This window comes from Ambystoma mexicanum, chromosome 14 (genome assembly GCF_040938575.1).
Source record: "Ambystoma mexicanum isolate Mex_15411 chromosome 14, UKY_AmexF1_1, whole genome shotgun sequence".
Lineage (NCBI taxonomy): Eukaryota > Metazoa > Chordata > Amphibia > Caudata > Ambystomatidae > Ambystoma > Ambystoma mexicanum.
In genome coordinates, this window is record NC_090940.1 from 158,720,251 (window position 1) to 158,747,992 (window position 27,742).

General features: G+C 46.6%; 1 protein-coding gene across 3 annotated transcripts in view; it reads right to left on the reverse strand.

Annotated features, from left to right (window-relative positions):
- The window catches only part of RPAP1 (RNA polymerase II associated protein 1), an 850,859-nt gene that overhangs the window by 523,874 nt on the left and 299,243 nt on the right, over nucleotides 1–27,742 (reverse strand). The window lies entirely within an intron of this gene.

The window sequence follows — 27,742 nt, forward strand, 5'->3', positions numbered from 1 at the left end:
CGGTTTGGTGACTGTAACGCTCACCTGATTCTCGCAGAGGCGCCGGTCTTGACTGGGCGACTACCGTATCTTCAAAAGTGATGTGTAGCACCCGGTTGGCTCTTTGGGCTGGACCTCTGTGCACTGTATGCCTGACTCGAAGAGTAAGATGTCTGCAGATAGAAAATATGGGATTAATGAACTGGGGTTATTGGGGTGTCCCTATCTCTTTCCTTTTCTCCTCTCCTGTAGAACCCCAAAGGTTAACGCTCTCACCTTAGGTAAGTGAACGCCGAGCTCTCCATCTGCCTCGGGGCAGGGTGCTGTAACCAGTTTCTTCACTGGATCGGTAGCGCAGGCCTCTTGACTTCAGAGGACTGCTGTCCGTCGTTTACTTCACGAACTGTGAGTTCCGAATATTTCAAATGTCTTTAAAAGTCTTTTGTAATGCTGTCTCTTATTTTGCAGGGTTCCGGCGATGGCGGTTGACTGGCTGAAGTGAGTTGAGGATAGACCCGTATGCGGAATAGAAGCGCCTGGAAGCGCGTAAGTAAGCGCTTGTTGCTTGCTTCACGATGCGCACTAAATGTCCTTTTATTTTGCAGGTACCAGTTCGGAGCTGCTGAAGGATGCCGGAATGCCCACTGAGTTCGGCGTGGATGGAGTAATGGCACGTGAGTATTTAACGTTACCCAATGTCTTTAAACGCACCTTCTTTTGTCTTACAGATGCGGGATGCAGCGCCGAAGGCCTCCGGAGCGTGCAAAGAGTAGGTAAGCCTTTGTCTTTCAGATGCAGGAATGCTGCGCGAGGCGTTGACAGCGATGGACCAGGTAAGAGATGCGCTGTCACTGGAGACCGTAGTGCTAACCTGGTTTTTCTTGTCTTTATAGATGTTGCTGAAGACTGGATTCAGGATGGTAAGCCTTTTTCCTTTAGGCCCAGGATCAGATGCAGAAGACACGATGAGCGTTCTGCTGCAGAGGATGCAGAATAACGCAAAGCAAGATTCATCCATCGGGTGTGGTTTAAATAGCCTCCTGTAGTGCTTAGGTGTCTCCTTCCACAGCCACGCCTAGATAAGAAAAGAGTTCCTGCTTTCCAGAAGAGTTCCAGTGTTCTGAACCTAGGGAGTGGCTCCTGCCCCACCCAACAGGAAAAGTAGTCCCAAACAGAAGAGGATCAGGGGTTCAACTGGCAGGTAAGTAAGCAGCATGGTCTGCTGCAGGTAAGTCCACCCAAGCATTATGAGCCCGGCGCTTGCAGCGCTGGGACTGGGCATATTTATGAGCCTGGCGCCACTGGCGCCAGGACAGGGTCCAAAAGGTCCCAATTGGGACTGGCTGGCACTCGGAACCTGGGTTATGAGTCTGCTTCCAAGGGAGTTGGGTAAGTCCTGGCCTTTTGGAAGCAGAGATCATGACAGTACCCCCCCCTCAAGGCCCCTCCCAAACCGGGCTTCCCCGGGGGTTTTGGCTTGTCAGGAAATGTTTGATGAAATCTTTTGATTAGACGAGGAGCGTGGACATATTCTGCAGGTTCCCAGGATCTTTCTTGAGGGCCGTAGCCTTTCCAGTCAATTAGGTAAAATAGCTTAGATTTGGAGATCTTGGAGTCCAGGATGCTTTTGACTTCAAACTCGAGTTCTCCATCAACTAGGATAGGTTTTGGGGATTTAGTTAGTCGGGTTTGAGGTTGCACGGGTTTTAAAAGAGAGACGTGGAAGACCGGATGTATCTTCATGTGAGGGGGCAAGTCCAACTTGACCGCTACTGGGTTTACTATGGTAGTGATGGAATAGGGACCAAGGTATCTTGGGTTGAATGTGCGTGGTCCTTTTAGAGGTAGATATTTGGTGGATAACCAGACTTGATCTCCTACTTGATATTGGGGGGCTTCCTTCCGATGTTGATCTGCTCCTTTCTTGTATTGTTCTTTAGCCCTTTGAAGGTGAGAAACGGCTTCCTTAAAAGCTTGGGTGATAGTAGAGTGCAGGTAGTCTACTGCTGGTGTTCCAAGATCTTGGGGTGGATCCAACTCTGAGGTTCGAGGGTGACAGCCGTATAAAAGAAAAAATGGGGTTTTCCCAGTTCCTGAGTGGACAGAGTTGTTGTAGGCATATTCGGCTATCCAAAGGATATCTTTCCAAGTTTTTTCAGTTTGTTGCAGCATGCAGCGTAAATACTGTTCCAGAGTTTGATTGGTCCTCTCGGTTTGTCCGTCGGTTTGAGGGTGGTGACTGGTCGATAATCTCACATCAATTTGAGCCGACCGACAACAACTTCGCCAAAAATGAGAAATAAATTGACTACCTCGATCCGAAATTAGCACTGAAGGAAAACCGTGCAGTCGGACGATGTTTTCGAGAAATTCTCGGGCCAGAGTTGTTGCTGTTGGCAAGCCTTTGAGTGGAATGAAATGCGCCATCTTGGAGAATAAGTCCACGATTACCAGGATCGTATTGTATCCGGAGCATGGAGGTAGGTCGGTGATGAAGTCCATAGAAAGCGTATGCCAAGGGCGAGGTGGGATGTCAATAGGGCGTAAGAGGCCGGCTGGTCTTTCCTTTTGACTCTTGTTTTGGGCGCATACTCCACAGGACATTATAAAGTCTCTGATATCTTTTTTCCAAGACGGCCACCAGAAGTAGCGCTTGATCTTTTCTGAGGTTTTGGTCATACCGGGATGTCCTTCCATTAGAGACTCGTGATAACAAGAGATCACCTTTTTCTGTAAATCTGTGCTGGGCAGGTATAATCGTTCTTGGAAATACAATAAGTTGTCCTTTACTGCAAAGTCCTTTCCCTGCAGATGCCAATTCTGTATTTCTGCTGGAGTTATAAGTTGCCTGGTTTTATCCTTAATTTCCTCTATGGATTGTGTGGTTATTACACCCAGAATTCTTTGTTCGGGAATGATAGGTACAGGCTTAGGGTTGATCAAGTGTTCCTCCACTCCCATCCGAGAAAGGGCATCAGCTTTACCGTTTTTTGTACCAGGTCGATAGGTAATTATGAAGTCAAACTCGGCAAAGAATAGTGCCCAACGGAGTTGTCTAGAGGATTGGGCTTTTGCGGTTTTCAAATATTGCAGGTTTCGGTGATCCGTAATCACAGTAACGGTGTGTCGGGCCCCCAGAAGATAATGCCGCCAAGCCTTAAAGGCAGACTTGATAGCCAGAAGTTCCTTATCAGTAATAGTGTAATTGATCTCAGGAGGCGAGAATTTGCGAGACCAGAATGCCACGGGATGTAACTGATTGGTTACTGGGTCCTTCTGTGATAGAACTGCCCCCATGGCAAGGCTCGAAGCATCAGTTTCAACGATGTAGGGGAGTTCGGGGCGAGGATGTTTTAGAATTGGTGCAGAGATAAATTTTGTCTTCAAATTCTGGAAAGCTTGTTCCGCCTCGGTAGACCATTCAAAACGTTTGTTTTTCTTTAACAAGGCAGTGATGGGCTGGACTATTCGAGAGAATTCGGGGATAAACCTGCGGTAAAAGTTGGCGAAGCCTAACATGCTTTGAACCCCTTTTACGGAGGATGGTGATGGCCATTTGAGAATTGCATCGACCTTCCTTGAATCCATACGCACTCCGCTAGGTGATAATATGAATCCCAAGAATTCAACTTCAGTCACGTTGAAAACACATTTTTCCAACTTAGCGAAAAGTCTGTGTTGACGCAACCTCTCGAGGACCATTTTCACGTGTTTCCGATGTTCAGATTCCGATGAAGAATAAACGAGGATGTCGTCAATGTAAACGACAACACATACATCTATGAGTTCTCTGAGGACATCGTTCATAAAATATTGAAAGGCGGCCGGGGCCTTGCAAAGTCCGAAGGGCATGACCTGATATTCAAATAGCCCATACTTGGTGCGGAAGGCCGTCTTCCATTCATCGCCCTCTTTTACTCGTACCAAGTGGTAGGCTCCTCTAAGATCCAGCTTTGTATATATGCATGCTCTTCTGACTTGGTCCAGGAGTTCAGGGATTAAAGGTAACGGATATCTATTCTTAACGGTGATCTGGTTCAGGGCGCGGTAATCTATACAAGTTCTAAGGTCCCCTTCTTTTTTTGGAACGAAGAACAAAGCTGAAGAAGCAGGGGACTTAGAAGGACGAATAAACCCATTCGCTAGGTATTGATCCAGGTATTGTCGGAGGTGAAGGTTCTCAGGCTCGGTGAGGGCATAAATTCTGCTACACGGAGGAGTAGATCCAGGTATCAGGTCTATCTGGCAGTCATAGGACCTATGAGGAGGTAGAGAGTTAGCCTGATCCTTCCGGAAAACATCTTGGAATTCTAGGTATTCGGGAGGTAACTGGGGAGTCTCCGAAGAAATTGCTGCTAGAGCAACACCAGGTGGAGGGTGACAAGTAGAGACACATTCTGGGAACTGAACCGTTCTTGCTCGCCAATCGATCCGAGGATTGTGTTTCTCTAACCAAGGTATCCCTAGAATAATCTGGAACTGAGGGGCCTTGATCACATCGAACACGATCTTCTCATGGTGTCCATCTTGACTTACTAGCGTCACTTCTTGAGTGGTATGCGTTACTGGTCCGGAGGCTATCTCCGTACCATCCACCGTAGTAATGACGTCCTTTACAGCCTTGGGACAAAGAGTTAGATTCATCCTCAAAACCATTTCCTGATCCACATAATTGCCGATGGCACCGCTGTCGACGTAAGCTTCAATCGCATGTAATCGATCCGGATGATCAGGGCTAATGAGGACCATAGGTATCACGAAATGCGAGGTCACGGAACTGGTTTTAACGCTCGGCAAGAGGACCTCTATTCTTGTCGGGCGAGGTCGTTTCCCTGCTCAGAGTTTGTGACCTTGGTAACTGCAGCTCCTACCGCCTTCTTGGCTGGTTTCACCGGACAGTCTCGAAGAAAGTGCCCTGAGTTTCCGCAATAGAGGCATAATTGCAACTGTTTTCTCCTTTCCCGCTCCTTTTGTGTTAGTGGTCCTTTCAGGCCCCCTATTTGCATGGGTTCCCCGGAGTCTACTCCTTTGGAAGGAGTTGGTGGTTTGGAAAATACTCGAGCATCAAACTTGGAACGATCGGCCTTCCTGTTCTGCAGTCTGTGATCTATTTGAACGACTAAGTCTATATAATCCGAACAGTCTTGTGGGGGATTCACTACTTGGGCTAAAACGTCTTTGAGCTCTCCACGTAGACCTCTATAAAACAGCGTAATCCTTTTGTCCTCAGGCCATTGAGTTTCCACTATTAGTCTGTTGAAAGATGCAATATAAGCCAAAAGGTCTTGATTACCCTGTCGCAACGAAAGAAGCTCATTGTCCAAGGCCTGCCCCTGTGAATGTCTTGCGAACAGTTTTTCCATACTAAGCTGAAAGGCTTGAAAATCATGGAGAACCGGATCATCTTGATTAACTAGAGGGATTGACCAGTCTGCCGCATTGCCACTAAGGTACGAAAGCACAAAAGCTACTTTAGCTTGATCAGTTGGAAAGGCTGCTGGCCGGCATAAAAAATGCAACCGGCACTGATTGATAAATACTGCAAACCTCTTTGGGTCACCAGAAAATCGTTCGGGCGGAGCCAGAGGTACATTCCCAGGTAGGTTGATCTGCACTGGATTCATAGGGGATGTTGAAGGAAGATTTGCCCCTGATGCGGGTAACGGGGTCTGTCCGGCTTGTGACTGTAGCAATTGTCTAGCAAGATCGTCTGTTCGCTCCTTGGAAATAATTAGTTCCCTTCTTAGAGCATTCGTTTCCTGACGAGCTGCATGCACTTCTGCCCTTAGTTCCCCAAGTAACCGGGCTAGGTGGTCGGTATCCGAGGTTTCCATAGCGCCTGGGCGAGAGTTTTGCGGTAGGCTTTGCGTTCTGTAACGCTCACCTGATTCTCGCAGAGGCGCCGGTCTTGACTGGGCGACTACCGTATCTTCAAAAGTGATGTGTAGCACCCGGTTGGCTCTTTGGGCTGGACCTCTGTGCACTGTATGCCTGACTCGAAGAGTAAGATGTCTGCAGATAGAAAATATGGGATTAATGAACTGGGGTTATTGGGGTGTCCCTATCTCTTTCCTTTTCTCCTCTCCTGTAGAACCCCAAAGGTTAACGCTCTCACCTTAGGTAAGTGAACGCCGAGCTCTCCATCTGCCTCGGGGCAGGGTGCTGTAACCAGTTTCTTCACTGGATCGGTAGCGCAGGCCTCTTGACTTCAGAGGACTGCTGTCTGTCGTTTACTTCACGAACGGGGAGTTCCGAATATTTCAAATGTCTTTAAAAGTCTTTTGTAATGCTGTCTCTTATTTTGCAGGGTCCCGGCGATGGCGGTTGACTGGCTGAAGTGAGTTGAGGATGGACCCTTATGCGGAATAGAAGCGCCTGGAAGCGCGTAAGTAAGCGCTTGTTGCTTGCTTCACGATGCGCACTAACTGTCCTTTTATTTTGCAGGTACCAGTTCGGAGCTGCTGAAGGATGCCGGAATGCCCACTGAGTTCGGCGTGGATGGAGTAATGGCACGTGAGTATTTAACGTTACCCAATGTCTTTAAACGCACCTTCTTTTGTCTTACAGATGCGGGATGCAGCGCCGAAGGCCTCCGGAGCGTGCAAAGAGTAGGTAAGCCTTTGTCTTTCAGATGCAGGAATGCTGCGCGAGGCGTTGATGACAGCGATGGACCAGGTAAGAGATGCGCTGTCACTGAAGACCGTAGTGCTAACCTGTTCTTTCTTGTCTTTATAGATGTTGCTGAAGACTGGATTCAGGATGGTAAGCCTTTTTCCTTTAGGCCCAGGATCAGATGCAGAAGACACGATGAGCGTTCTGCTGCCGAGGATGCAGAATAACGCAAAGCAAGATTCATCCATCGGGTGTGGTTTAAATAGCCTCCTGTAGTGCTTAGGTGTCTCCTTCCACAGCCACGCCTAGGTAAGAAAAGAGTTCCTGCTTTCCAGAAGAGTTCCAGTGTTCTGAACCTAGGGAGTGGCTCCTGCCCCACCCAACAGGAAAAGTAGTCCCAAACAGAAGAGGATCAGGGGTTCAACTGGCAGGTAAGTAAGCAGCATGGTCTGCTGCAGGTAAGTCCACCCAAGCATTATGAGCCCGGCGCTTGCAGCGCTGGGACTGGGCATATTTATGAGCCTGGCGCCACTGGCGCCAGGACAGGGTCCAAAAGGTCCCAATTGGGACTGGCTGGCACTCGGAACCTGGGTTATGAGTCTGCTTCCAAGGGAGTTGGGTAAGTCCTGGCCTTTTGGAAGCAGAGATCATGACAGTGACGTTCAGGTACTCAAACTCCTGTTTTGAAATCCAATGACGTGTTAATGCTTTCTCAAGTTTTTCTTAGATGAGGGTAGTTTCGCCATGGGGTCAACACTGATCAATGTATAGAATTCCTTATTGGCCAGTTGTCTGTCGCACTCGCTGATGTATGCTGATCTATCCAACACAACCACTGCTCCTCCTTTGTCAGCCTTTGTGATAATTATTTCTTTGTTATCGGATAAACTTTTGGTGGCTTTTTTTCTTCATTGCTGAAATTGTGAAAGCTCTCAGGTCTTTTAGATTTTTCCAAAAATGAAATGTCCTGCCACACTCTTTTAGCATAAACTATTGCCTCCGGTGTTCTACTATTGACTGGAGGTTCAAATAGTGATTCTTTACGCAGGCCACTTTCATTATCAGGTGAATCATAAGTGTTGTCATTGAAATATTGTCTCAAATGTATTTTGCACAATAAACACACTACGTCAATCTGAGTTTGGAATTTGTCATATGTAGCTGTAGGCACGAAGCCTAATCCTTTATTAAGGACTTTTATTTCAATTTCAGCGGGAACATACTGTGATAAATTCACTAATAGGGATGATTGCTCCTTGTCCTTCTTTCCTCCTGTTCCCAACTGTTGGGGCTAAGCGCTGGTCTAAAAAAGAGACCAATGTGTTAGTTTGTTGTTGTTGCTGTGGATTCGATTGGCCTGAGTAAAATTGTTGTTGTTGCTGTGGATTGGATTGGCCTGAATATGTTTGATTATAATTTCCACCGCCTCTCTGTTGTCGTCTATTCCGGTTACCACCTCTTTGTTGTCTCCCTCTGTTCCTTTATGGTCTTTGACCTCTATAGTTGTTACCGTAACCACTTCCATCGCTTGATTTTCCTAAACTGAAGGAGGTTCGATTTTATAAAATTCACTAGAAAACTGTACACCTGAAAAACTAAATCAATGAGTTGTTGTGTGTGCCCAATTGTGATTTCTAAAGAAAGACTGAACTCTATTCTCTACTTTAACATGGCATACCCTTCATTGTAAAAAAATGAAAGTGTATTATAGAAGAAGAGAACAAGCATTGCCTAAGCCAAGAGTCTCACCCCCCCATATTAACAGTGAAACGAGCCTTTTCACAGAGTTTAAAAGCAATCTAACTATACTGTGAAGTGGATAGCAGTTCATTGGCCTAAGATACAAATATGCAAGCATTACCTGAAGCTAAGAGAGTGGCACTGAGGCTTCTGGATAATTGCTTAGGTTGATAATTGGCAGAAAGATGCAGGTGAAGTTGGGGAAGGGAAATTGGCTGCTTGTAAAGACTTAGTTGTGCCAAAGACTGTGGAAGACAGAGCGAAGTGAAGTCTTAAAGGTAAACTCTGGTATTTACTGTGGCAGACAGACAAGAGAAGCAAAGAGGCCCCCGTTTGAAGAGAGATATTCAGAGGAAGAGTGCCTTGCCTGCTTGAAGTTGTTGAAGTACTTTGAAGAGTATCTTGTCGAAGCTTGTCTCGAGTTACAAATCACTGAAACTATGGTAGCAGTACAAAATACTGACGTTGTGGTAGTAATCTAAAGTACTGAAGCTGTGGTGGTATGTTTGGTTGTTAGTGGATGCAACAATATAGTAGTCTAAACAAAGTGGAGTACTGTGAGACAAAGGTGACTGTTCTCATAGTGAATCAAGCAGAAGTGAAGTTGTCAAAGTGGAAGCAGCAGCACCAAGAAGCCATCCTGACAAATATACCATTGTGAATCTCGAATTGTACTTCAGAAAATACTAACTGTTGACCAAGGACTCTGTATCCTGGGAAGTTGTGGATATTGCATTTCTTTTGAACTGTGGCAAGTCTTTTTGGGGAGGTGACAAGGCATCTTGGCCAGAAGAAACATTGGTGCTGCTTGGTGGAAGTGGAAAGTGGATATTTCACCAAGGAGAAGAGATTTGCTATCATTGGAGCTTTGGTTAACAGATTTAGACATTTAACTTTGAAACAACAAGAACTGATTTGAGACAATTCTTTCGTTGGTTGAACACCAACAGTACTGACCTTGAATCCTGTGGAAGGAAAATCACCCAGGACATTAGAAGGTTAGTCAGACTGTGAATGTTGTTTATGTGATGTTGTATTGCCCAATTTTCTTTGAGTATTTGTTCCTTAGTGTGAGGGACAGTTATCCTGGGCTGGAGGGTTTCCCCTTAGCATTGGTTAGGCAGGGAAATCCTCAGCAGAGTAGGGATAGTGAGGCATTTTGATACTATTTTTTTTTATAGAATAAAATGCCATATTTTGATAAATCATCAAGCAGCAGTGGCGTCGCTAGGGGGGATCTGGGGGGGGTCGGGCCTGCCCTGTGAAACCCTGTGCCCCCCCTTGTGTCCCCCCTTCCTAAGGCAAGCAGTGACCATGTTCTCCCCCTACTTTTGTCTGTGCCCCCCTACACTCTTGTCTTTGGCCCCCTCTGTGCCCCTCCTGAATTTGATTCCTGGCGACGCCACTGTCAAACAGTTGCCTGCCTCGCATTACTGACCCCTCACAATATGCAGGCACAAAATACAGCAGAAGTTGAACAGAAAGAAACCATTCCTCATCTCACTGTGTGTTGTTTCTGACAGGCTCAGTGCGCACAGTTAGAACATATTTCTGAACAGCTCCTTCATGGGCAGCAATTTCATCCATACAGATACAACACAAAAGATATGTTCTTGTTTCTGTGATGTCACCTGCCCGCTGCTAACAACTGGTACATAAATTGTATATGGTATGCATAGAAAAATAAAAGGTATCCTATTTACAGATTTTAATGCGTCAAAAGGCTGGATACAAAAAACACTTATCTGAGGCCTGTTAATATGTGTTCACCGGAATGGACGAGAACCCGCCAGTGCTTCATGTATAAGCTGAAAACAGCAGACTCAAAGACCCCTCCACCCCCGACCCCTGTGAGACCACACAGGTAATCTCAGAAAATGTAGATTCCAATGGTGGATGTGAGATTGATCGAGACCAGCCACCAAAAAAGGACTTCAGCCACAACAGAGCAAGATCTTTTATACCCATTCTAGCAATATGGCCCAAAAGGGTGGGGTGGTAGAGGCTGCTAAAAGGCCTAAAACAGTAAGCACTCCGACACTGCCCCATCCACCTATGATTATCCACTGCTGCCAAAAGGAGAGTCTCTGTACAATGGCAGGACATTTGCCTATCTAGCAAAACAATAGACCCTAAGAAAAAGATGTGGTGCAGCCAACCATACCACCAATGGTAAAGGGTGGAACATCATGCTGAAGGTAATGAACAAAAACTAGAGAGGGCTTTATATAGTCTGTCCAACCCCTCTTGATGCATCGATCCTCAAGCAAGCCCTAGACACTACGAATGGTGGCCAAGAACGTTCCATAGGGTATATCAATCCCCTTATCTGACCCTTTCAGATGGCAACAGGGTCACATACCCTGCTGACACTTAGCAAAATACTGGGCCACGACTGAGACAATCATTTTTCCATCATTCATTCTTATTGCTTTGTAGGACTGACGAGGAGGCATACTCGGAAGGTAGGTTAAACGATTGAAAAGTACACCAGTATCAAGAGAAACCATGGATGCTGGGTTACACTTCACCCTTTCAGTTCAGCAGACCTTCTCCTGATCAAACACTCTGCATAAGGGCTCTTCTCCTTTCTTCTAATGCTTGTGAGGGAGGCATGGTATCACAAGTAGACACTAACATAAGAGCTGCAAGTTTCAAAATCTTTATTGATGGTTTGGTTGAAAACTCCTATTTTGCCCTATAACTAAGATGGGAGTATTCTCCACCATCAAACACAAAGAAAATACAGACCTACTCAGTCCTTAGTCAAAATAAAAGGGCCCATACTAATAAACCTAATGCCTGCCCTCTTTCTAATGCAATAAATGTGTAAAGGGAATGTTTAACTCAAAAAGGAAAATCAGCGTTAAAAAGAAATGTCAGTATGGCTTAGTAAACTCCATTCCCCATGTTTTTGTAGTACAGGGTAAGGTGGCACACTTGGACCTTGCGCCATACTCTGGCTTCGGACGGACAAAAGGATGCAGTTTGTTTCGTGGACTAAGGCCCACTTGGCCTTCCACGAAAAGTCACTAGTTTATCCAGTGTACCTCTTGGCTTTCACTCCAGCCCAGGTCACCTTCTAGCTTGCAATACAGTAGAACAAAAGTTTGTTTCCTTCTGGTTACCACAATTCAGTACAGCTTTCCCTCCACCGGGCTCAAAGATTTCAATCACAATTTGTGGGGTTCCTTTCCCCAAGCTTCAATAACACCTTCTTAGGCTTCCCTCCATCTGGCTCAAGCCTCCTTTAACTTTCCTTCTGCTGTTGAAGACTTTCGAAACTGCAAGGCTTTTGCTCTTACCGCAGCATGACCACTTCGACCTTCTTTCCTCAAACGTCACCTTTTTCTCTCCTACACCAAGGCCTCTTGGTAAATGTAGTTTCGAGCACAGTGCTAATTTCAAAGTTCAAAGATCTCTCACATCCAGGTTTCCCTCTGCCAGGATCAAACCTAACAGTTCAAAGACATCTATCACATCCAGGTTTCCATCTGCTGGGATCAACCTGACAACAGTTCAAATCTTGCATCTCAGTTTCTTTCTCTTCCCGCCACTTCTATGGCAGACATTTCACAGAGACTTTCGATTGGGCAATCTTCTTTTCGCCAGACACCTCTGTTACTTTATATATTTAATTTACATTTCTTTACAATGCTTTGCTTTTTCTCACGTCTTATCGATACATGCGCAACCTTCATTCGTCGGATGCTGTGCCATCAAGTTTCATTGAACACAGACCAGACTTTCATTGCTTTCATCAACTCACCGGCTGTGTTAATTCATTTTCGTCTTTCGCGGCTTTGATCCTGAAGTTAAGGCTGATACCACAACTGCCACTGCACCTCCCCAACTGTGCCGTTCCCCTGGGGGGTAGCTGGTATCCTTGAAACACAAAAGAGGTTTGTCTCTTCTCTCTGGCTGGGCTTCCTTTCGCAACCTTCCAGGCCCTTCGGAGGTAGCGATCTCTCGCCGGGGGGTCCAATGTTTCTCCGTACCTCAGTTCCGTCCCTTGGCGTGTCGCTCAGCTCCGCCACCCTGGAAGAGCTGCTCCTTCTCTTGCACCACCTTGCTCAGAGTGTGTCTCAGTGTTCCACCTTTTAACCATGTGGGGAGAGCTAATAGGTACCAGGTGTATGTAATTAAGATCAAGTGCCTGACTCTGCCTGATCTTATTAGTGGGACATGTCCAATGTATTGCATTGGTGGTACTCCTTTCAGCCACAGACCTCGGCTCCATGTTTGTGTAGGAAAGGGTTGTGGGGGTCTGGGCAGTTGGAATATCCTACAAAATAGGATGGGACAGCAGTATTTGAAAAGGGGGGATACCATGTCTCGCCATCGGCCGTTCCTCCCCCAATGCCCTGCAGCGTGTGCCAATAGCCCTTCAGCATGTGCCGCATCTCCTACTGCTGAGGAGGTTGCTGTCATCTCTGCAGCGTGTGCCTTTTGTTTGTGCGGTGCTCCCCACATCAGATCCAGGCCGGTCGGGCATGGAACCGCAGCGAGACAGGAAATCTGATACTATTTGAAATCGAACAGGCTGAGGAATAGTGTCAAAGTCAAAAGGGCTGCAGGGACAGGAAACAACACAGTACTCTGTGGTTTGAATCCTTGTGTCATGTGTCTAGCCAGCCACTGCAGAGGAGCATGGCCCATATAAAAGGTAATCTTCTGCCACAGCAGGGAATACCGTAAAGCCTCAACTGCCCATTTCATAGCCAAACACTCTTTTTTGCTTGTTGAGTATGGCACCTCATGAGGCAGCAACTTCCTGCTCATGAAGCAAATGGGGTAAAGGCCGCCATCATCTTCTTGGGATGACATGGCCTCCAAACGCATCCATCTAGGAAGAAGTGTCGTCTGAAGTCTGGACATCGCAACACAGGGTACGTAGGAATAGGCCACTTCTCAATAGGTTAAACGCAGTCAGAGCTTTGGGGTTGGCGGACAGGTCCCCTGAGTTTTCCCCCGTAGGGCGTCAGTCAAAGGAGTAGCAATAGCTGCAAACCAGGATACAAACCGTCGGTAGTAACCCACAAATCTGATGAACGCCCTTATCTCTTTCTTATTTTTAAGCAAGGGTATCTTCTCAATAGCCTCCACCTTATTGACTTGTGTCCGGATTACACATTTACCCACGGAGTATCCAAAGTATTTCGTTTTGGTGGCACCTAGAATGGTTTTCCTGGGGTTTATGTGTAACTCTGCTTCTGCTAGTGTGGTCACAACTTCCTTCAGAAGAAAGAGATGTTCCTTCCGAGAGCCGTGGAACACTACTATTTCGTCAAAGTAGGCTGCCGTGTAGTTTTCATGAGGTCGTAACACAACATCCATCAGCCTCTGGAAAGTTGCGGGAGCCCCTTGTAAACTGAACAGAAGACCCTTGATACAAGCTGTGGGCCTGGCAAATGCCTTTTTTCCCTTCTTAAGAGTCTTGAATGGAATTTGCCAGAACCCTTTGTTAGGTCAAATGTACTTAGGAAGTGGGCAGATTCCAGTTTTCTAGCATTTCATCAACTCTGGGCATAGGGTATGCGTCATAACTTGAGATGATGTTCAGTTGTCAGAAGTCCATACAGAATCTAGTGGAGCCGCTTGATTTGGGCAGTAAAACTAAAAAAGAACAACAGGGACTCACAGAGGGTTCAATGATGCCTATCCGAAACATTTCCTCGATTTCATCCTTCACTACTTGACGCTTGGCCTCGGGTATTCATTATGGTCTCGTTCGATCTATTTACCCGGGGTTGGTATTGATAGTATGTGGTTCTTCCAGGTAGGTTGGAGAACATCTCGGCCTGGTTTTGTAGAGTTTGCTTCACTTCTACTTTTTGTTCCTCTGTTAGAGTAGTTCCCCATTATACATCCTTAAACTGGGAGTGTGGCCTGATTAAGAACTTTTCGTCTCTATCTGATTTTTCAGTGGTCAAAAACCCTACGGCTTTGTGGGGTTCTACTCATTCCTTCAACAGGTTCACATGGTACACCTGTTCTGGTGGTCTCCGGTCTGGTTGGCTTATCCAGTAATTAACCGGTCCCACTACGTCTGTCACTGTACAAAGTCCCCAGCACAGGGCTAACAGAATATTGTCGCTGGTGGGTAAAAGGACCAGGACCTTGTCAACTGGCTTAAAAGGCCTCATCTTACTCTTCTTGCTATAATGTCTCTCCTGGTCGTTTTGAGCTTTTTCTCAGTTATCGTGGGCCATACTGCAGAGTTCCTGTAGATGTTTCTTTAGGTCTTCTACGTATTCGGTGAGAGGTGAATCATTGCTCTTCTCCCATTCCTCCTTGGTTATATCTAACAGAGTCAGAGGTTGTCGCTCGAATGGCGAAAACCCCATAGAGGACTGCGGAGTGTGCCTTAAAACCATAAGAACTAGTGGTAACGCTCTGTGCCAATTCTTTCCTTCTGGGCTAACCACCATACGGATAATTTGTTTGAGGGTTTTATTATATCGCTCGGCCAGGCCATCGGTCTGCGGGTTGTACACCGAGGATCTCAGTTGATTACTATGTAGCCTCTGACAGACCTGGGACATAACTGTAGCGATAAAATGAGTACACTGATCCACGATTATTTCTTCAGGCAATCCTAATCGTGCAAAATAGCTGATCACACACTTGCCTGGCTGAAATTCCCCTCATGCGGAAAGCTTTGCGGTACCTTGTGGCGTAATACACTATTACAAGGAGATATTTATGTCCCCTATGCTGGGTCCAATGAACCAACTATGCCCAGTGAAATTTGGGAAGGGTACCATTATCAGGGGCATTTTCTGAAGTGGTGCTTGCACCGGCATCAGTCCACTGGTTAGTTGGCAGGTGGGTGGGGCACTTCCTGCAGTATTTGGCGACTTCTCCTAGGACCCTGGGCCAGTAGAATCTATTGAGGATGTTTTGTTGTGTCTTGAAGGAGGCCATATGGCCGACGCAAGGATGCCCATGAGCCTACTGCAATATTAAGTTCTGATGCGACTTTGGGACTCGCAATTGTTCCTTCTCGGTAGACTCTATATAGCAAGTCGTGGTTGTACTTGAAATAAGGGCCTTTCTCTTTGGTGGAGTTTTCTTCTTGCATTGCTCTTTCCCGTGCTACTTTTAGAGGGGAGTCTGACAGTCTCAGCCATAATGGAGGTCTTGTGTTCATCACGGCTCTATCCTACTGGACGTGTGGTGTACATAGCCCGGTTCCATGCCTGTTTGTTTTCTCTGGCCTTTCGTCTGGTCTTCCTTGGGCCACCGGTTGTTCCGTCAATCTCCACTCCATGGAAGGGAGCAGATCTTCATCACTCTGTCTCTGTGTTGGTCAACACCTCGTTGAAGTGTGGCAAATCTGAACCAATCAGGACCAGGGCAGGTAACGAAGGAAGAACGGTGGCCTTCATCTCAACAACCTGGTTTTGTACTTCTAACTTTCCTTTTTTCATAGGATAACTCCTTACATCCCCATGTATGCATCTAATAGACACATTATCAATAGGTAGAACAGAAGAATCACTCACTTGTGGGGCTATGGCGGTTTGTTGGCTTCCACGGTGCAACATCGCGTAGGTCAGGGCTCCATGCACTTTCACGTCCAAGGGATACGGATATTCTGCTGTTCTTGCATCGTACGGCTGCATGTATCCGATCCCCATTGGTTTGGCTCCCTTTCGCTTCAGGCACGCCCTGGCGATGTGACCCCACTTTCCACAGTCGAAACACTGGGGTTGTCGGTACATGAGTGGTTGAGTGGTGTTACGGGGCACACTCCTTCTGGTCTTTTCGTCGCTTTTGCCTGTCCGCTCCTCTGGGGATTTCCAACTTCCAAAGATAGGACAGATGGGTCTGATCATCAGTTCTTCGCCCATATATGGGCCACTCCTGCTTGGGGGACCTTGGACTGGTACTTTATTATACCCTGATTATATGCACAGATTTATGAAAAGGTGTGGTACTGCATAAAGAAAAACGCTTTGCCAAGCCACAAACCCACAAACAAATTTTGGCTTTCGCTGAAATCCAGGTAAAGGGGGCGGGTTTCCAAATGTCATGTAGCCATTAATGTCTGGGGGGTCCTAACAGGTAACTGCAAAATTTGGTGCAGATTGGTGAAACAATGTGGAATTGTATAAGGAACAACGCTTCACCAAGCCACAAACACATTTTGACTTTTATTAATATATATTGACTACACTGCCCACAATGAGTCTGTGTCCTTCTTCTGACTCACCACATCTCTCATTCTCTCCCAGCCATTGGATACGATCAGAGTAAGGCTCCTTGTGAGGGTGTTTTCTTTGACATTTCACCCTTTTGTGTCCCCCATCCTTTCTTTGGTCACACAGCCAACTCTTGGCACTGACACTTTGGTCAGCTGGCTCAGTAGCACCAGGTCCATCGAGTACTCCTCATAAGGGACACTATATGAATATCGGGTCTGTAAGCCTCCACAACATCCAGGAACTCTTGAGCACATCTCATAGCCATCACACATCCATAACCATACTTATAATTAAATCTACAACACATTATCTTTGATTTGCCCATTACGGACAGCTCCTGATCCTTTTCACGAATGCTTTGGTATAAACTATATATTGCTGTACACGCATCCCAGGTACCACTCAATCCTCATGTTATCTCCCTCTCTCCCTGTCATCTTTTGTCTTTCTGCTCTCTCTCCGACCTTTCCCGCTGTTGCCTAATCCTGCTTACCTTTTTCCTCTTTTCCCATCTCACAACACAGACCACGGTCTCCTTTGCACCCTGGGCGGGGTCACAGTTCAGCCACACACAGACAATTTCGGTACTCTAAGACCACTACGGTGGTGAGGTGTGCAGTATAAAATCTAAATAACATAACTTAAATAACTAAAAGAAGGTATTAATGATGCAGTAAGGGAAACCAGTTCACAGGAATAACACCCTAAATTTATGAGCCCAATCCCTACGTTGAATGGGGCCTTGTGCCCAAAAGTCACAACAGCTTCTTCTCAGGAGAGGGGACAAAGGTAGCAAAGGTTGTTGAGAAGTTCTTTGGGAAAATGATCCAGAAGACGTCTCAACAATATTACAGGTAAGAAAGATTATTTTGTCATTCTTTAGAACAGCTTTTAGAACAAACGTTCAAAAAGCGATGGAATGGAATAAACCAAAGTTTATCATAAGGTTTATTACAGGGGAGGCTGAATGTATTTTGAGCACTCACCCACCTGACTCTGGTTTTTCCAAATGACTGGGCAGGTTGACAGAGTCGCTGGAGGCAGGTTTTTCTGCCGCTGGATCCAGTAGATGACCTGGAGCTGCGGATGCCGGTCAGATCCAGGAGCTGAGTGCAACCCTTTTCGATGAAGAAATGCAGCAGGCACTGATGCAGGCCTCTTCAGGACACTCTACCAGATGGAGAAAAGCTGGTTCCAGCGACAGTCACGGCACTATGGAGACAACAGGCATCACTCCAGTCACGGTCGAACAAGTCCTTACTGTGCAGGATTCCTTAATGCTGGGAAGCTGAAACCTGGCAGGAAGGCACCTTGTGGCACTAGCTGGCGAACACTGAAGTTCTGGACGAAAATGCAGAACGACGATGCTTCTGTCGAGGTAGCACTGGAGAGCTGGTCGGTCCACCGGGTGGTCCAGCGACAATTCCAAGGACTCAGGACAGCTGGAACACGAGAAGACATTGAGGCACGTTGGTCCCACCAGTCCAAGGGCCGAAGCACCGCAGAGTGCCTTCTCAGATCAGGTAGTCCAAAAGTGCTTCACCAGGCCAAATGAAGAAAAGGTCACCAGGCCTCCTCAGGAGAAGTTCACAGGTCTGCAGTCATCTGCTCTTCTACAAAGGATACTGGGCTCCAGCGCTGATCTGAAGAAATGGCTGCAGGAGTTCCCTTATTATCCCAAATCCTGGCTGGAAGCAATTCCAAGCCACTAATGGTGAGGATCTGCACCAATCAAACAGCCAGCAGTGGTCCAATCAGGGGCCACTGTGGGTTTCACTCAATCATGTATTCCAGACTCTCGGGCACCATGGTTGTGAGAATAGGACGAATAGGACGAAATGTCCGAATAAAAATGACCGACCTCACCAAGGCCCACCAGGACACCGTACGCCAACATGCTGAGCGTGCCCATGGTAAAAAGAGCTAGAGCAGGTGGCGCCAGCTTCCCTTGGAATGCCCTACCTCCTATTCTTCGAAGCGAGGTATCTCTCATGGCAAAGCCATGAAAACCGCACTTTTCACCTGATGGGCACCTCACCCGTCACCCATATTTGCGGAACGCATCTCTTGGTAACCTGGCACCCTACTGTATTATTGTATAACATGTAAATGCATTACCTACCTGTATCTGTACCCCCTGTAACTAAGTTCCCTGCAAGTAACAGCGCCTCAATGCCCAGGAAAAAAGACCCTGCGGCGCCGGTTCCGATCACGGAAGTGAAAGGGAACCAGTGCCACAGGGACACAGCGTGAAGGAATGAAAGGTAAGTAGGGTGGTGGGAGTATGTATGTATGATTTTCTATTGGACGTTCGCATAGGAAATGTACGAACATTTGTAGTGCGTACATTTCCCATGCAAACATTTCCGTCGCAGATTTTTTCCGCAATGGAAATATCACGCAGATCCTGGTTGTGGAATGAGACCAGACAGTCCCACCAACTTCCTGGGCCCACACACAAATGGCATGCACTAGCCTGCAAAAACAGCAGCTTTCCTGAGCGAATGCATGACCAAATAAGGGATTTCCTGACCTGAGAAGGCGAAGAAAGACAACAAACAATACGGCCAAAAAACAAGCAAAGATTCTCATGACACTGCCATTTTACTGCACTAGTCACGTTTGGTAGCCAGACACAGTAAACACAAAGGTACACTCTAAAAGTACTGCAAAAATGGTAAAGATGGATGTACTGCCACCAGCGTGTCTTTAGGCATATATACAAGTTACCAACAATCCCCACTGTAAAAGACTAGGGTGATACAAACGTTTCCCTACTGCACTGTATTAAAAGATGCTGTGTGAACTGCTTAAAAGGTTACCCAAATAGGTAAAAAGTAAAAGACCTAGGGCCTGATCAGGGGTTAGGCACGGCGGTAAAAATACAGCAGTAGCATTATTACTGCTGCATTACCGCTCCGGCCAATTCCAAGGTTGGGCGGAAAGTTGAAAGTTTACCTCCGCAGCTTTTTGCTGGAGCCAAAACTCTCCACTTTCCGCCCATTTGAGGCGCTACAGCCCACGGCACCATTTGCGCCGGCAGTAATAGCGCCAATACTTCCCAATAGAGTCCTATGGACTCTTAACAAAATGGGGAGGAACAGCCTTACCACAACTTGTGAGCTGGTGCGAATAGCGATTGACCGAGTTGCGGTAACACTATTCGCATTGGACGGTATCCCACTGGATTTACCGCCGGGAAAACGCCATGGTCGTGATGAGGCCCCTAGTCAACCAGTACTGATAGTCTGAAGGACTGATCTGTTTCCCCATGACAAATAAGCAAAAGGCCAGGGAAGTTCTCTGCAAAAAGTCAGAACAGGTTAAAAAACAGAAGCAAAACATTTGGGGTCCATAGAATATGGAGGGAAAGCTGCCTAAAAGGGAAATCTTTCCTAACACCTGGTAATAAAGATAGAAATGCCAAAATCAGACCAGCGACCCCACATTCAGCACCTCAAACAAGGATAAGCAAACTGTATTGTCACTTTAGATCTCTGTGTACGACACACTGCAGGTCTGCCCTTGTAGATGCCCATGGCTCAAAGACTGCAAATATTGCCAATTGGCATGAGGTAAGACGCTGCTCGCATACTCCACTCACGCTTGCTGCAGCCTGGAGAGAGGGAAGCCTGTGTTGGTGCTAGCAAAAGGTGTCAAGGATAAGATGCAGATGAACGGCATCCTGACAAAAAGAACATAGCAGCAAAGAAAGAAGTGTAGGAAACCTAAGAGAGAAAGGAAAAGACTAAGGACTACAAATAAGTTCGAAATTGAGGGGCGCTGGGAGCTATTTAGCCCCCGCTTGTAGCCCAGAGGTTGGGTGAGTTTTAGACAGGAGAAGAGAAACCTTAGATTGAGTGACAGGAGTGAAGGAGGACATGGTGAAGGATGGAGTAGTGGAAGGAGGTGAAGGGGGAGAGTAAGAAGGGGAGAGGGAAATGTCTTGGCATAGAGTTTGAACCTTGGATGAAAAGAAATGTGCAAGATCAGTGGCTGAGAGAGGAGAGGCAATAGAATTGTCAGGGATAGGAGGAGAGAGAAGGCGAGTCAGGGTTTGAACGATTCGGCGAGGGTGAGAAGATTGAGAGTGGAGAAGATCAGAGAAGTAAGCAAGTTTGGCGGAGTTGAGGCAGTTATCGTAGAGGGTGTGGTAAGAGAAGTAGGTGGATTGGTTGGTTGGAGAGCAGTGTTTAAGCCACCATCGTTCAAGGCGTCTGAGGAGGCGGCGCATGGAGGAAAGGTGTGAAGAAAGCCAAAGTTGGGCAGGTTTGCGAGAAGGGTGAAAGGAGGTGAGAGGGTGAAGCTGGTCAAGACTATAAGTGAGGGAAGAGGATAGGGCGGAAGAAGCCTCATTTGCAGAGCGAGAGGAGAACTGAGAGGGAGGGGAGGGAAGAAGAACAGGAGGCATGGAAAAAAGAGGGATTGAAGTTACACAGGGCGCGTTGGGAGAAGGAGATGGGAGGAGAGGGGGGAGGAGAAGAGGAAGGGGTAGTGAGGGAGACAGAGAGCAAAGAGTGGTCAGATAGATAGTTGGGAAGGGTGGATATGGATGAGGCGGTAAAAGTCGAGATAAAGTTACAATGTATGAAATTCCACTATGTGGCCCCTTTACAATGTTAAGACAAAGAGGATTCAACCTCTTTTTCCTCATCGACCTGCTGAATATTTTCATAAAGTCACAAGGGGGAAGGGATCATCCTATGAACTATGGCACTTTGTCCAGTGCAGTAGAAGCAGGGAACCAGATTTGCCTAGAATTCTCGGTCAAGTAAACAACCTGTTCAGTCAATAGACAAAACAACCTCTATGAGCAAACACTGGCTCACAAGATGCAATCTCCAGATGTGAGCGTTAAGGGTGAGCCATCCCTTCATGTCTTTTTTCAGACTGACGCACCACAGTCAACACTCGGAACCCCTCCACGTGAACTATATTAACACTGCATACAACTGTCCCTCAAAAGGACCCAACTGATGGATTCCAAGAAGGAAGAGACACACTAACAGGCAGTAAATTGGTAATGGGTGCATTTTTGCATATTTGTGCACATGGAATAAAATGTGCTGCCCAAACGTTACATGTCTTACGATTTGATACATAATTGGAAACCCAACATTTCAGACACACAGAGGAAACCAATAGTATAGAAACGTCTTTTGTAAATGGTACAACCTATTCGAGTATTCAAAAAGTTTTAATTGGATGGCCTTCTCCCATGGATCTATTTTCTTGAAAAAAAGGAACCCGTCTTCAGAAACATCTCGCATATAAACTTGCATCAAAATGAAAAATGCCTTCCGTACCTAATTGTAAGAAAAAAGTAATGTGCACAAGCAGCGTTTTGAACAATATCCCCTTGTTGAAAGAGCTGATCAAGCAGCGAGAATGGAAGCGAGAGAAGCAAGCATGCCCTCAAAGTGGTCTTATTACAAACTAGAAATTGATTTTCACTGTAAGGGAATCCTTGAGCTTAGCAGTCCAGTTCTCAAGGGGCAGAGCAGTGCCCTTCAGCGTTTGAAGCATCAGAGAGATTCCACAACACTTAGAGTCAGTGCCAAAAAAGAGCTTTGTGGAAGAAGGGAGAGCTCAGAATTAATTTTCATTACAGAATGAAGGACATGCTGCACAAGGCTGCGCTGAGTAAGGCAGAGGAGACAAGAGATAAACTACACTGGAGGATTGTGAAAGCGTAGGTGCCAAGTTAAGAAATGTGGTAGGCAACATGGACATCAAAAGAGCGAGTATAAGAAAAGTGAAATATACTTTACAGGAATAAGCAATAGCTTAGGAGCATGTTAGAACAGAAGCAGGCAATACAGCCGGAAGCCGGAAACACTATGAAAACAAACGTAAGCTAAAGCAAGATTGCAGGTTTTAAGATCTGTCTGAGCCCATGTCCTGGCTCTGGTCCAGCTCATAGCAGTGAACTGACATTTGAAATGGCAGCCTCACCAAAGTAGCTCTTACACATAACTGTCTGATTTGGACCATCATCATTTTACACTCCCTCTTAATAATAATGATAATAACACAGTTCAGCAGACTACAATGGACTTCTTCCCCTAATATACCACACCTTTACAATATTTAAACATGGCGTGTATATATGGCATACATTACACATCGTAATCGTATTTCTGATGCTTGTATCTGCTTAGATTCCCATATTATGCATAGGCCAACATCTAGTGTTTTGTTATCGAAACTCGAAAAGGGACTTCGACCGGGCGTGCCCGTAGTAGTATCCCTAGTGTGACGTCTACTGTACCCATGGTCCTTCACGCATCAAGGTCCCTCAGATTATTTTTTTTCTGCCATTGTGGTCGGTCGCTAGTTGCAGAGTTCCTTTCTGGCTAACGCCTTTGATTAGACTATGTTTATTCATAGACTTGCTTCCTATCCTTTACCATCCGGCTCCATCGTCGACGATGCTTGACTCTCGATGACTGAGGACTGTGGCCTTCACGGGCCTCATCAGGCCTCAGCCCTTCACAGTTGGGAGAGTGGGGGAGGTTTGTATAGCTGTACCGTTTTAGAGAATGCCTCTTCTGACCCCCTATCTTCCCTTTTGTTAGCAATGGAAAATACCCCCTTTAAATGTTGTCCTTCCTGTAATAGGAAGTTCCGTTAGTGATGCCGAAGGTAACCGGGGTTCGTCCGAATCTCGTGTGCGTGCCCCTGACTCCAATAAGCTGCCCAGCGTCCCTGTGAGGGAGACTACACCCATCGACTCAGGCACTCACACTTCATGTCACAATAAGCACATAACCCACGGCTGACTGTCAACTGTCGACAGCCATGCTGTGTCCATGCAGAGGTCTTCTAAATCATCCCTGTCCTCTGGGCCTTTGGGCCTTTGCTATCACGTTGGCTGTACGACAGGACTCCAATACAGGCACCGAAAGCCGGTTCGAACACCGCAACTAAAAAGGCACTCCTTTCGTGCAGTGAAGGGCATGCGTCGAAAGGCATTTCGTCGTCCCCAAAGCACATGCATAAAATGAAAGCACTCAAAGCAACACATCCCGGCTACCTTTTTAAAGACAAAGCCGTTGAAAATAGGTAAATCTTCGATGCCCTTACCTTCCCAGCCCTGGGTCTCCCAAAATACAGGCCTTTCTTCCCCTGCAGACACCCTCTTAGGGGCTATGCAGCACAAAGAACAGGCATCCTCACTACTTACACCTACCCCTTCAGTTCTTCCAACATCTTCTGAGTGGACCCCTGAGCAGTTTGATAAAATCAAGCATAGAACGTCCTGCTTTGTCAATTTCATGGACAGGCTTCCTGATGAACTAAGGTCTCTTAGGGACTCTTCACAAGGCAGGGCTGCTAGGAACCAGACCCCTACCAAAAGGTCACATCTGGATGTCTCACAGCCCAGCACCTCCACCCAGACTCTGTCCAACCCCCCAATACCAGGACCCCTGTCAAGACCTGTATATCATAGATCCCTCGGGATCTTAGGACCCCAGTTCTCACAGTGATCAGGGGGATCAATATAATCAAGACCAATATTATGACAACGACGATGACGAAATCTATGTTATCCAGTCGCCAGACCACCAAGACCAGCCCATGGGCGACTCCCCAGTGGACAATCAGCTCCAATACAATGAGCCGCTCATTAAGGCCGCCCAACATTTTAAAAATAGACACCCAGGAGGCCCAGTTTGACAAGGACTTTGTGGAGGACAAGAAGTCCGCCACTCAATGTATCCCTCTTTTGCAGTCCATCCAAAGGTGCATCCAGCTTCCTCTGCTTACGGCAAATCTCACGAGGGTTGTTAACCCTTGTATTTAAAAATTGTTCAGGCCAGCCCCTATAGACTCCCTGTACATTAGGGGTCAGCTCAAACCCGACTTGCTAGTCGTGACCACTACAAGGAAAAGAGCTGGCACACCTCTGGCCTCTGCTGAAGCCCCGCCAGATAAAGAAAGTAAAAAGATTTACACCTTCGGTAGAACGGTTGCTTCCTTTGTGGCTTATCAGGCCAGAATCGCCAATAACACCACCCTCCTGGTTAGTTATAGCTGCCATAAATGGGACAAGCTACAGCACCGAATCGACACAGCATCAGAACCCTTTAAGTCTCAACTGCTAAATACTATATCAGAGGGCAAGCAGATATCAAACTGCATTCTTAAGAATAACCGGTTCCATGTAATAATGTCCCCGCAAAAATGTCTCGTGACACAAATGTCACTGTTTTTTGCAGAGACATTATTACATTGAACATATGGGGGACACCCCCGCAACCCTTGAATTTATTTTACAAGTGGAGCAGGGGACATCTCTGCAACCCGTCCCCCATACATAATGTCGCCAATGGCTTTTCCCGTCAAAATTATTTATGGGGACATTATGTATGGGGACATTATTACCTGATACCGAATAACCTTGATGCCGCAGACAATGCAGGTTCTATCATTGCAGAGGGCACTTTAATCAAACACCATGCCTGGCTAAGGCAGTCAGGGTTTAAATTAGAAACACAAGCCACCCTGCTCAATATGCCTGCCAAACCTAATGTCCTTTTCGGCAAGGCGGTGGAAGATGCCCTGAAAAGTGCGAAAGAGGAATACAATCACTTAAGTCTCTCTGACTATTAACTAACAAACCCTTTGTAGAAACAGGGTTCCTTCAATGCTAGAAGGTTTCGGGGGCAGGGCTCACAATGCTCTTCTGGGTACAATCACCGGGGCCAATCATCATCATGTGGCTCCTCACAAGGACAATCCTCCTCTTCCAGCTTTCAAAGAGGATATAAAAGGTCCAGAAGAAGAGGCAGTACCTCCCCAGCCAGAGACACCACTCCTCCCAAACAATGACAGCCCGCTCCAGGTTCCCTTCCATGCCACTCCAGTAGGAGGTCACATATCACAATTCAACCACGCATGGGATGAGATCACATCAGACAAGGTGGTGGTGTCCACTGTGGTGGGCAGGTACTGCGTAGAACTACTATAAAAACCTCAGAACCACCCGCGAAAGCACAGAAAGATGATACCGGAAGAGAGGCACATTTTACTGAAGGAAGTGGAAGCCTTGCTGGAAAAAGACGCCATAGAGATTGTCCCAGCAAATCAGGTAAACAAGGGTATTTATTCAATGTAGTTCCTTGTGCCAAACAAAGACCTCACAATGCGTCCACTGCTAGACCTGCGCCCAGCGAATACATGTCAAACCCCAAAGGTTTTGCATGACCACGCCCCAAGAAGTAATCCACCTCTTAAAACGGGGTGATTAAATGGCAACATTGGATATGAAAGATGCATACTTTCATATTTCAATGTTCCCAGCGTACAGAAAATATCTGTGGTTCCACATGGCGGGAGTACACTACCAGTTCAAGGTGCTCCTCTTTGGCATTGCCTCAGCACCAAGAGCGTTCACAAAGGTGCTTGCAGTAGTAGCGGTGCACCTTCGAAGAGAGTCAATCTCAGTGAACCCTTATTTAGACGACTGGCTAATGACTGGGGAGTTTCCTCAAACCGGTCGACAGGGCGTGCCAGTAATACTATCCCTAGTGTGACATCCACTGTACCCATGATCCCTCACGCATTGAGGTCCCTCAGATTGTTATTTTTCTGACATGAAGTAGCATGAGGTGTACCGCGAGTACAGTTGTATCCAAGCAGATACGTATCAGACACGCTCATAAGCATCCATGTGCCTTCTCTCAGAGGGGAGGAAGGGTGGTTGCATGTGAATCTAAGCAGATACAAGCATCAGAAATACGATTACGGTGGGTAATGTATCCCTTCTGAGGCTTGTGGAATCTGCTTAGGTCACATGCTGTGCATAGATTAGCGAGCAGTGTTAGAAGAAGGAGGTGGGATGCAAGAAGGTTCATGAGCAAATACATGTCTAAGAACCGCTTGTCCCACTTGTGTATCTGTCTTGGAATGAGTGTCAATGCAGTAGTGCTGAGTGAAAGTATGTATTGAGCTCCATGTAGCTGCTTTGCAAATACTGTCTTAAGGGACATTTGCAATGAAAGCCAGGGTGGCTCCTGTGCCTCTAGTGGAATGGGCCCTGGGCGTAAAAGGCAGCATCTTATTTGATAGGGAATAGCACAGTTGTATACATCTGAATATCCACCTAGAGATGGCATTCTTTGAAATGCGGTCACGTTCCCTGCCTGGCGCTATGGAGACAAACAATTGATCTGTTTTTCTTAGCGTTTGGTCCTGTCTACATAGTAGAGGACCGCCCTCTTCACATCTAGTGTGTGGAGTTTTACCTAAGCTGAACTGTTGGGTTCCTGGATGAAAGCCGGTAGCTCAATTAACTTGTTTACATGAAATTTGGAGATGAATTTAGGGGAGAACCTAGGGCGAGTACGTAAAACCAGCTTGTCTTTGTGTACAACAAAGAAAGGATCCTGCACTGAGAATGCTTGTATTTCACTCACTCTTCTTATGGAAGTTATAGCCACTAAGAAGGTGGTTTTGTAAGTCAGGTGTTTTAGACTAGACTTGTGCATTGGCTCGAAAGGGGGTCCCATAAGCTTAGCGAGTACCACTTTGAGATCCCCATCCTGGCTGTGGGTTTGAAATAGGAGGGTGGAGTCTCTTTACTCCTTCCATGAATGCCTTGATGACAGCTATTTTCCACCATGACACTTTATCATGGGAAGTGGTGTAGGCTGATAAAGCCGCCAGGTGGACCTTTAGGGAGTTGAATACTAACCCTGCATCTAGCAAATGGAGCATACAAGTTAGAATGTGGGAAGGAGTACCTTCTATGGGGTTGATTTGTTTATATTGGCACCAAATTACGAATCTTCTCCATTTGTCAAAGTAACAGTGTGTAGTGTTTGGTTTTCTTGATTCTTTCAAGATATCCATGCATCTCTGTGGCAGGTTAAGATGTCCGAACTCTATGACTTCAGAAGCCATGCTGCCAAGTTCATTGAGTGAGGTTGCGGGTGCACTGTTAGTCCCTTGTGCTGAGTGAATAGATTTTACGGGCACAGGAGTTTGATGGGATCGCACATTGCCAGTTTGCGCAGATGTGGATACCATGGTTGTCATGCCCACATAGGAGCAACTAGGATAAGCGTCAACGGTTCCTTGTGGATCTTGTTCACCACCTTCTCCATGAGAGGTGTTGGGTGGGGAGGGGAGTAAGCAAATTTCTCTGACTAGTTCATCCATAGGGCGTTCCCCCTTGGAGCCTGGCTGGGGGAACC